Here is a 12,186-nt window from a genome sequence, read left to right as displayed (position 1 = left end):
TCCAGGAACTCTGCCTCAGAGATAACCATCCTGGTTTCTTTTCTCCCTCTCGTCTGTCTCCCTCCTTCCTATTGATATTAGGGTAATGGGAATTGATATGAGGGTAATCTACTAATTTCAGTTCTTTTAAATATCTAGATTTTCTTTAAGTATTAGTGACATTAACCTGTAGTACTTTTGACTATTGTGACTGTACCTCATACACATCTGTCTTTTTATTCCTAGAACCATGTATGATGTGCTTCATATAGTAGATGCCTAATCAGTGGACATGGGATGAACAGTTAATAGTATAAGCAACATGTTGAAGATTTAAAATATGTTGGGAACCTTATAGAAATATCCTTCTCCACTCTTCATGGTGGCTGTACAAATCCCATTTTATAGGTAAGAAAATGGAATGATGGTGCTCATAAGAGGTTTTTCCCATGGCAGTACACTGACAAGAAACATGGATTTGAAATTAGGACACTATTGCTCATAATTCTATGCATTTTCTGCACATTTAAATGCCCATCTTCTAGTCTTAAACTAGATAGCTTTCCTTTAAATATGGTAACTTTTAAAGATATACAAGAAAACACTAAAGCAAAGCCTAGGGCTAGGGAATGAATATATTTAAGTGGGTGAGTCTGATATGGAGATGGAATTCTTTTTCTTTGTTCTCATCCCACTGTTAAATTTCTTCTTCTACAAGTAAGTAGTGCTTATTGTTTACATGACAGATACTAGTGTAGCCAGAAGTTTTCTCTGGTCCCACCACAGGCTTAATATTAATTATAACTGCTCAGCCATTAGCTCAGGCTTATTACTGAGCTATTATTAGCTTATTATTAGCTCTTACACTGAAATTAACACGTAATTCTTATCTATGTTTAGCCATGTGGCTTGGTTCCTTTTCTCAGTTCTGTCTTGTCATCTTGCTTCCTCTGTGTCTGGCTTGTGACTCCTGACTCAGCCTTCCTCTCCCCAGAATTTTCCTCATCCACTTACCTCACCTATACTTTCTGCGTGGCTACTGGCCACTCAGCGTTTTATTTATCAGCCAATCAGAGCAACACACATTCACAGCATACAGAACGACATTCCACAGCACACTAGGACTGGTACTCCACCAAATGCACATTTGATCCTCACAACCACTATGCAATATGGACACTATTGGTCTTTTAACCATTGTATGAAGAGATTATGAGGTAGAAAATAAGCATCTTGTCCATGTTTTCACCGCATGTCCTTGATTTGTTTCAATCTGTCTGTCTGACTCTAGAATGGAATCTTATGCACTTCTTGATACAGTTATTCACTAGTCCTGGCATTATATTCAGAACCACATGTTGCATATTCATGTGCCAGCAGTTGCTAATATCTAAGACTTTAAGCTCTTTGAGAGTTGGGCATCTTGTCTTTGACTGCTGCATGGCCCTATACTATTCAGCTGGTACTTAGGTTCATTTAATAGCTGGAAAATTGCAAGACTTGGGTTGTCTGATCTGTCTGTCTGTGACACTGAGAGAGATGATTGCTCATATCTCCACTGCTATTGTTAGCAGCATTGTTTTCTGGCTCTAGTAGATACTCTTTGTATCTCTTGATACACAATGTCTGGATTTTCCAGTAATTTCAGCTGTCGTTGTGTTGGACAGTTTCCATACAAACCATCTGCATCCCGCCTTAAACATCCTCTGCCACTGCACTTTTGCCTCAGGGCTTTTTCTTAAGCCCCTGGAGCTCTTAGTGTACCTTTTAGGCAGCACAGAACTATGAGGGAGTAAATACCTTAGGGGCAATCTCCAACCAATGGAAAGTTGGATAACTGCCTCAGTCCCTGTCCTTCAGAAGTAATTCTTAGGTTTCTTCTACTTGGTCCCTTGAGAATTAACCCAGCTGCACTGAGTGCTAGTTGTTCATAGTGATTTCCAGTGTTTTATTTTCCCTTTATTTTTCTAACTGCTGCTTGATGGGAATATCTTCAGAATAAATTCTGAAGATTGCACTCAAGTCTTTTTCCTTTGTTTATTAATTTGATTTTAGGAATACACAAATGAACAGGACACAGCCTCATTTTCTCACTATTCATACCAGAGGCTATGTCATAATAATATCAATGGGTCATGTGGCTGGATTAATTAGGTAAATCATCTCAGGATAGATACGGCTTTAGAGGCTTTAGATAAGGTTAAGGTGAATAGAGATATGGCTTAATTTCAGAATTGCTTTTTCCTCCTTTAATAGTTCACAACATATGAACAATTATACCAATGAAAAACTACAATGCCTAGGAAGGTTACTGAAGTGAGAAGTTTGATTTACTGAGAACTAGGATGGCTACAAATTCAGTTTTCCCCCATTCCTTGTGACATTGATTTTGGTGTAAAATAGACAATGCTGCAGAGTACCCCTGTGCCTGTGATCCACAGAGCCTTCCAGTTGACACATTTTTATGACTCTTTCCTCTTGAGTCTTTGTCAAGGATTTGTTCTAAAAAGATGCCAAATACATATTCATAATCACTGAGCAGTCACTTCACCAAGAAAGGTTGAGAAAAGAGCATGGCAGATGGTGTCATGAAAATTATATTGAAGAATACCCCTCCTGATGATGAAAGATGCAGCAGTGAAGTCCTGGCATATATATATATAGGTAGGAGGGAGGATTTATGCCTGGTGTGTCTGGGATCATAATAACTAATGTATCAACTTCTTTGAAAACTTTTTAATTAGAGAGATCAGCAGGATTTGTGGATGAGTCATGAAGAATAAGACCTTTCACTTGCAGTAAATGAGGGCAAACAAACCATCAGCAGCAATAGCTACATTTATTTCAGAGCCCAAAATAAATGGCACTGTTCTAATTAGTCAGGCCAAGGGTCTAATCCCTGCATGGGCCAAATCAGACTACATCATTTCTTCACCCTGACTGCCCTCTCACTCCCAAACAGCACTAACACAGTCCCATATAATGCATGTCTAAAAGAATGTGTTGCAAACTATAATGTAAGCCTGACCTTGCCACTTGTCTGATGAAAACCATTTGCTTGCATCCCAGTGTGCTGAGTATAAATTCTGGATTCCTTGCTACAGACCTTAAGGCTCCGAACAATTTGACCCTACCATCTTAGGTCTGTTACTTCTTCTTCGCTCCCTAACTCAGCCAAACTGTCATCTGAGAAGAATGTTCATTGCTTGACACTTGGCATTCTGAAATGCTAGGTGTGTTATAGGTTTCCTGGACTATACGGTGACTGGCTTCTCCAGGTCTTGGCTCCACAATTATCTCAGAGGGGCGTTCTATTCTCTCTCCCACTACTATGTTCAAAGAACCCTTAGTTGATGGCCTCTGTTTGCTCACTTTGTGACACTGATAACAAGCAATGGCATTTTGTTTGTTTCTCACTCACGGGGCTGTTTATACTATGAAGGCAATGTATGTTCCTCTAAACTGGAATAGTGCCTGACACATAACATGGACTCCATAAGTATGTGTTGCTTGGATAGTATATTAAGTTAAATGCACACAGTGGGGTAGTGGATAGAAGAGTAATCTTTGGTGTATAGAATAATCTAGAGAATTCCCACAGGCTTTAAACATAAGTCTTTGGGATCTGGTCAGTGTTTCTTAGGTTGGTTAGTCCCCATTATTGGCCTTGTTGGGAAATTTGTGTGGACATTTCTGGGACAGATGTTGTTTTTATTATTTGATCACTAGCTAGTTCTGGGGCTTCCAAGTAGACTTCTGAGTTTATCATTATTTAAGTGGCCCACAAGTACTCCTAGGATAAAGAACCAAGACTTTATTATTTTGAATTGATTTTGCTAGAGTAATATTCTCTAACTCTAGCCTGTACGTCATAGATACTCAATAAACATTTACTAAACACAGGAGATGTGCTAATCAGTAGGCAGTCTTACAACACTCAATCTTTAGTTTAGTCATCTCCCACACTGGACAGGGCTGACAAGTTTTATTAGCAAGATGTTGTGGAAACAACAGTGTGACCTTTGAGGCTGTCATGAAGGACATCATGGCTTTTCCTCTTGTCCTTTCTTGAGTCACTGTAGGGGAAATTGGCAGCCATGCTGTGATGATATTCAAGGAGCCCAGGGGAACCCCTACTTTTTCACCATGGGGTGCAAAGGGGACAAAGCAGACCTAATCCCTGCTCTCCTTGGATTCATATTCTTAAGGGACAACCAGATTTATAAATCTGTTAAATAATCAATGTGAAAATTAGAAACAAACCAAACAGGCATTTGGCCTATTGTCTTTATCATGTATTCATTTTCCCCCATTGGTATCTTATACTTCAAATATTACCATATGTCAAAAACTGGTAATATAATGCCTGCCAAATTGTTTACAGTATTTTTTTTTATGGTTTTGGTGCACAGCTTTAATCCCAGCACTTGGGAAGCAGAGACAGGCAGATCTCTGTGAGTTCAAAGCCAGCCTGGTTTATAGAGAGAATTCTGGGACAGCCAGGTTGACCAGAGAAACTCTGTCTTGAAAAGAAAAGAAAAGAAAAGAAGGGAAAGAAGGAAGGAAGGGAGGAAGAAAGAAAGAAAGAAAGAAGAAAGAAAGGGAGGGAGGGAAGGAGGGAGGGAGGGAGGGAGGAAGGAAGAAAAAGTCTTTAGTGGCCAGCCAATCACTGGTCCAACTTGAGGCCCCCACCGCAAGAGGAAGCACAAATTTGACACTGCCTGGATGGCCAGAAACCAGACACTGGACAGCAGATAGAACCAACCATGACTGGAGGTGGGGAGTCAATGAAATGATTACTAATGGTATTCTATTATACTTACAGATCAGTGTTTAGTCCAATTGTCCTCAGAGAGGTGTCACCCAGAAACTAATGGGAGCAGAGGCAGAGACCCACAGTCAAACATTAGGCAGAAAAAGGGGAACCCTGCAGAACAGGGAGAAGAAGGATTGTAGAGCCAGAGAGGTCAAGGACACCATGAGAACACAGCCCACAGAATCAATGAAGCAGGGCTCATAGGGGATCACAGAGACTGAAGTGACAATCATGGACACTGTATGGGTCTGAGCTAAGTCCCCTGCTTATATGTTATGGTTGTGTAGCTCAGTATTCTTATGGGACTCCTAATGGTGGAAGTGGGGGGGTGTCTCTGACTCTTTTGCCTGCTCTTGGGACTCCTTTCCTCCTACTGGGTTTCCTCATCCAGCCTTGATATGGGGGTTTGTGCCTAGTCTTATTGTAACTTGTATTACCACGTTCAGTTGATATCCCTGGGATATCATTTTTTTTGAATGAAAACAGAGGAGTGGATCTGGGGGAAGGGGAGGTGTGCGTTAGGAAACTAGGAGAAGTGGAAGAAGGGGAAACTACAGTTGGGATGTAATGTATGAGAGTGAATTAATAATAATAATAATAATAATAATAATAATAATAATAATAATAGATAAAAATTAATGTCTCATGAAAAACTTCCTAGATGCACACACACAGCATTTATGGGCTGTTGGTGTTTTTAATGGCTTTCATTGTTGATCTCTCTGTATTAGAAGTTTCCAATGAAAAATTCAGCAACAATAAAACCAACCAACCAAACCAAAAAAATCACCAATATTTTCCTTATTCTATTATCTGTTTCTACTTAAGATTGTGTTTTATTTTTAGCAGTGTATGTTTTTATTATTTATTATGTATTTAATTATTTATTATTTTATGTTAATTATTATTATGTATTATTATTTTATTATTTAAAAAGGTACAATTTATCCCCCCTTTTCCATAAGGCAATTGATATATACTCTATTAATTTAAAAATTTTGTTTACTGAGAAAATAGCATATATTTTTTACATGTCCAGAAATTTTGCCATGTGATTTTTTTTTCATATAGTCTATGGTTGCCTGTTTTTTTCATGCTTTCTCATAATGGAGTATATCAATACTTTAATGTGTTATCAGACATTTGTTAAGTTGTATTAATTTACAAGACCAGCCATTATAACATAATTATTCTTTCCCCTCATCTTCCCCTTCTGAGCTCATATCCTTTCTCTCTCTTAAATAAAACAAACCAAAACCCCAAACAAACCAAAACAAAAAAATCTGTCTCTCTCTCTGTCTCTCTGTCTCTGTCTCTGTCTCTGTCTCTGTCTCTCTCTCATACACACACACACACACACACACACACACACACACACACACACACAAATACAAAGCACATGGGTCTGATTTGTGTTGGCCAATGACTCCTGAGCATGAGCTCTTCCCTGGGGTGCAGTTGATGCATCCAATGTCACTCCATGGAAGAAAACAGAGTTTCTCTCTCTTAGCTGCAATTAATTGTAAATAGCTCCTTGGTTAGGGATAGGGCTTCCTGCCCACTTCCCTTTCAGACATGTGCTCCGTCCTAGGTGATGTAGTAACTCTATCGTTTCCTTTAATATTTTTGAAATTGCTTCTAGTTTTCCCTTCTAGATCCTTGTTAAATATTCAATTCACTTTTTAAATGGCTTTAGTTTTGTGTATTTAAATCCTTTAATAGGATTTATTCTGGTTTATAGTTAGCCACTCTTCTAGTACAGATCTGCAGCTGTCTCATTACATAATTTTTTTTTATTTTGCATCGACATTATAATTTAAAAGATGGATGAAGATAAAATTGCAATAGGTTACTCCTTGTTGTTCCCCTTATTTACTTGGTTTTTAACTTTGTGAAAGGAGAAAATTTGCATTGCTCTACTCTGATTTTATCCGGTAGGTTGTTCCTTATAATTTTGGTTGTGAGTCTAACCTTTAACGGCTGAGCCATCTCTCCAGCCCAAGGTTGTTTCTTTAAACTCCTTCTGATTTCAGTTTTCGGTGGTTCTAGTTTGGGTTTTCTGTATATGCACAAGTCCATAGGTCTGCTGCGGCTTCATATACCTTAGCTTGTTTACAGACCTATTGCCCACTTTCTGCTTTATGGAGTCTCTCTCTCTCTCTCTCTCTCTCTCTCTCTCTCTCTCTCTCTCTCTCTTTCTCTCTCTCTCTCTCCTTCCCCCCTTTGGGTTTGGGTTTGATATACTAGTCTGAACTTGCAGAACTGTGACAGTTTTCTTTTAATTAATATCCTTATTGGAGCTCATTTATGAATTTATTAGTAAATCTCCTTATAGCATTAAGAAAGAAAAAAGAGCCATTAATTCTATTGGTATCTTTCAGTTTTATGCAAATTCAAAATGAAAGTTCCATTATATGGTGGAAATTTTAGTTGTAACAAAGTCTACTCACAGTTTCTGTGGTTGGAAGTTGAGGATTTGACCCTGATGTTGTGGCATGAGATGTCTGCATTTTTAGTTGTGTCCAGACAACCTGGTGGCTGTGATTCTATCATTTTACCTGCTCTGTATCAAATGGGGGCTAGCATTGCAAACCATTGGTGATTTTGCAGTAGGCATTTCTGGAAAACTCCACATTTTTTTTCTTGAAAGCAAATCCTTTATGTACATACTGAGCCTTTTTCTTTTATTCTTTCCAGTGGAAGATAATCTTACTTGAAAAAAAAATCACCATGGTACTCATTATTTTTCTGTCTTTAGAGTACAATAAATGTCGTGAAGCATCAGCTAATATTTTGATGGGGTTTTTGTGTTTGGGGAGAGGTTTTTTTTGTATTCTGTTACTTTTTAAAAAATATTTTTATTTTATAATTAATTTAATTTTACATATCAGCCATGGATTCCCCTGTCCTCCCTCCTCCCACCCCTAGCCTTCCCCCCCAACCCGCCCCCCATTCCCACCTCCTCCAAGGCAAGGTCTCCCCTGGGGAGTCAGACCAGCCTGGTAGATTCAGTTGAGGCAGGTCCAGTCCCCTTCTCCCTACACCAAGGCTGAGCAAAGTGTCTCAGCATAGGCCCCAGGCTCCAAAAAGCCAGCCCATGCACCAAGGACAGGTCCCGATCCCACTGCCTGGGGGCCTCCTAAATAGTTAAGCTAATCAACTCTCTCACTTATCCAGAAGGCCTGGTCCAGTTCCATGGTGGCTCCTCAGCTATTGGTTCATAGTTCATGTGTTTCTACTAGTTTGGCTATTTGTCCCTGTGCTTTTTCCAACCATGGTCTCAATATCTCTTGCTCATATAATCCCTCCTCTATTTGCAGGCAAATGGATGGAACTAGAAAATATCCTGAGTGAGGTAACCCAGACTCAGAAAGACAAATATGGTATGTACTCACTCATAAGTGGATACTAGATGTAAAGCAAAGGATAACCAGACTGCAACTCACAGCTCCAGGGAGGCTACCTAGTAAAGAGGACCCTAAGAAAGACAGGGATCGCCCAATGACAGAGAAATGGATGAGATCTACATGAGTAAACTGGGAGTGTGTGGGGGGGTAATGGAGGGCAAGGTCTGGGGGAAAGAGAGCTTAGGGGAGTGGGAGGTCCCAGCTGGATCAGGAACAGAGTGGGAGAATAAGGAAAGAGACACCATGATAAATGAAGACCCCATGGGAATAGGAAGAAGCAGAGTGCTAGAGAGGTCCTCAGAAATCCACAAAGATACCTCCATAATAGACTATTGACAATGGTCGAGAGAAAGTCTGAGCTGACCTACTCTGGTGATCAGATGGCCGAACACCCTAACTGTCATGATAGAACTCTCATCCAGTGACTGATGGAAGCAGATGCAGAGATCCACGGCTAGGCCCCAGGTGGAGCTCCAGGAGTCTAATCAGTGAGAGGGAGAGTTCTTTTAAATGAATTGTACATATTTATCCTCTCACTGTCTCCTAATATATCTCATACTTCATAGCAAAGGTGCCTCTTCTACACCATCTCATTATGACTCTGTGATGTTCACTTCCACATTTCGTACTTTTCAGTGACTATTTTCACTGGCCTTTCACTTCTTCAAATCTGCTGTTTTTTCTGTAACCATGGAGTCTTGAAACTGGAGCTCCCTCTTTCTGTAATGTACTCCCTCTTTGCCTCTCCCACAAACCCATCCATTTATTCCACTTGCTCAAGATTAATGTACTTTTTAATATGCCATTTATATTAATTCACGTATTTAAATCTCTAGACCATATATATCACAACCATAGGCACATAGTTTGACACAAGGATTATAGCTTGACATAACATTTTATATCTTGCATCTGATATAATATATAATATATGAAAGCACCAAAAATAGTTATGGAGTGAATGATGCCTTTTTTTTCTCTCCCTGACTTCTTTCTCCCCCACTGTTTTTTTTTTTTTTTTTTTGGTTTCTCAAGACAAGGTTTCTCTGTGTAGTTTTGGTGCCTGTCCTGGATCTCACTCTGTAGACCAGGCTAGCCTTAAACTCAGAGATCTGCCTGCCTCTGCCTCCCAAGTGCTGGAATTAAAGGAATATACCACTGCTACCCCTGGTTCCTTAATTATATACATAGAAACCAGATATAGAAATCTTAAAATATAAATAACTTTATGGTTGAGGGTCATGACAACATGAGGAACTGTATTAAAGGGCTGCAGCATTAGGAAGGTTGAGAATTACTTTATTAGAGTTCCAGAGACATGCCTTGAGGTTTCAGAAGTACCAAAAAGAGACATTGGATGGGGACTGTGGGGAGTCAAAACATTATTTACAATTTGTATCATAAGTTAGACTGAAATCTGAAAGAGCTAGAGCATTATGCTCAACTCATATATAATATAATGACATTTGTAATACTAAATACTCACTGTAGGATTTTGTGCAGGTCTTTTCCATCCTATGGAATCATCTAGCTAATAAGTGAGGCATATATGTATTTTGGTGGTAGAGGTGATTCTGGATTTATAGGAGAACTGACACACACACACACACACATATACGCATACATATCTGAGTTCAGTTAATGTTGCTTGTGTTTAGGGCTCACTACTAGTGTTTGGATAACTTATCAGGGGCCTTGTTTCTTGGGATAACTGATTCTCCATCTCTCAGAAGTGACTGAATGCTTTAATCTTTGTCCTTTGAGGGAAGTGCGTTCTCTCTCTCTCTCTCTCTCTCTCTCTCTCTCTCTCTCTCTCTCAACTTTGGTCTTTCATTTTCTTATCTAGATTGGAAGCTAGTAAACCTGAGTTGCTCCCATTCCTCTGCCCACCTTGGAGATGAGGTTATAGGTGGATATGAAACACTCAGCTTATTACGTGCATGCTGGTGTTGAATTCTGTTTGTCGTGATTACAGGAAGGACTCTCAGCAGCTGAACTGTCTTCACCCTTCACCTCCACAGTTCAGCATTTTTAGAGTACCATCAGGTATTGGGTAAGTCTATCAATTATGTTCCACAAAATGAAAGTCAAAGAGAAAAAACTGTTGTTTATGTAAGTTTATGAAAGAAAGTTTATGTAAGAAAGTAAGTTTATGAAGTTCCTGAACTTGCTTCTTGTCAAGGAGAATCAGAAGGAATAAAGTCTATTTGGCTTAGATTTCCTGTTTCTTATACTTTGTGATACCTTAGGTTATCAAGAAGAACAGCTCTGTTTACAGAAAGGTTTTGTGACCTGCCCACACTCTGATCCTGTCATGTCTATGATAAGGACTTTTTGTTGTTGTTGTTGTTGTTGTTTTGAGTGAATCTAAACTTTTGTGGGTCTGGAAGGAGACATCAGAAGTAATTCAGAAAGTGTCTTTACGTGTGTCATTTCTCTGTCAACATATGTATAGGTCATTTGCTTGACTGGCTTCTTTTGGCCTGCAGGGAATTCTGCTTCTTGGTGTAATAGTTAACATCTCTCTACTAGTGATCCATATTTGAACTTTCTATGTAGCTAGAGTTTTCCTGCCTGGCCCATGGTCAGGAGTAATCTCTGTCACCCGCCAGTCCTGCAGACATTCAGACCCAACCAAGTAAACACAGAGACTTATATTGCTTACAAACTGTATGGCTGTGGCAGGCTTCTTGCTAACTGTTCTTATAGCTTAAATTAATCCATTTCCATTAATCTATACCTTGCCACATGGCTCGTGGCTTACCGGCATTTTCACATTCGGCTTGTCATCATGGCGGCTGGCAGTGTCTCTCCCATCCAGCTTCCTGTTCTCTCAATTCTCCTCTCTGTTAGTCCCGCCTATACTTCCTGCCTGGCCACTGGCCAATCAGTGATTTATTTATTGACCAATCAGCAACACATTTGACATACAGACCATCTCACAGCATTTCTAAGTGTGTTTTCAAGCTACCACCTATGTACCTATCTATCTTCCTCCCTCTCTCCCTCCCTCTTTCCTCCCTCCCTCTCTCCTTCCCTCCCTCCCTTCCTCTCTGTCTCTCTCCCTCTCTGTCTCTCTCTTTCTTCCTGTGGATACTCTCTCTTTATCTATATGTAGCATAATTACTACACACACACACACACACACACACACACACACACACACACACACACCATTTGTCTAGCATAAATGTCATTATTCTCACAACATTATCCTCCAGAACTTTTCTCAACTTTTGTAGCATTCTGACTACTTTTTGTAACACTACTAATTTTCTTTTGTACTGTAGTTTTTTTCTGTGTCTGTTGTATCTCTTCTAGTAGAGTCTAAACATTGATGGCAAAATAGAAATGATTGTGGCTGTTCCTTATAACCCCAATACCCAATTAAGGACATTGCTTAATACTCAGTAAGTACTTATTATTCAGGTAGATGAATAAATTAACCTGATCTTTGGTTAATAAGCTCTGTGCCAGGATGATAGAGGAAGAAACTGAATCCACTTTCAGACAGTTTTAATTATCAGGCTCTCTGAATCTCACAGTCAGAAACAGTGCTGTATTCAGGGAATCCAGAGCCAGCAGGCTTCCACTGACAGACAAAACATTACTCAACTCATATTCAAATGAGTTTCTTAACATTAATGCATACACTAATTCTCTTGCTTTGTAACTTTGCTATGAAAAAAAAAAACTGTTCTGTACACCATGGCCCTTGAAAGCATTTAACAAACCTACCAGTGTCTCCTTAACCTCATTCTTTCATAATTTTGTAATTAGAGGTGAGTCAACTTGATTTGTATCTGAAGTCCAGTCTATACAACATGTGTTTTAGAGCATCATCGAGGCATCCTGGGTACTTTTCCAGGGCACTGTGTGAAGTCCTGCAGAGCAGTGCTATCAGGTGGGGATGTGCATGATGTTGACTCTGGGAGTGCTGCCTTCCAGAGCTGTGTACCTTGTCTTTGCAAAAAATAAGAGGAT

This window comes from Peromyscus eremicus, chromosome 3 (genome assembly GCF_949786415.1).
Source record: "Peromyscus eremicus chromosome 3, PerEre_H2_v1, whole genome shotgun sequence".
Lineage (NCBI taxonomy): Eukaryota > Metazoa > Chordata > Mammalia > Rodentia > Cricetidae > Peromyscus > Peromyscus eremicus.
The sequence above is the reverse complement of the archived record's forward strand: the minus strand, read 5'-3'. Positions refer to the sequence as shown.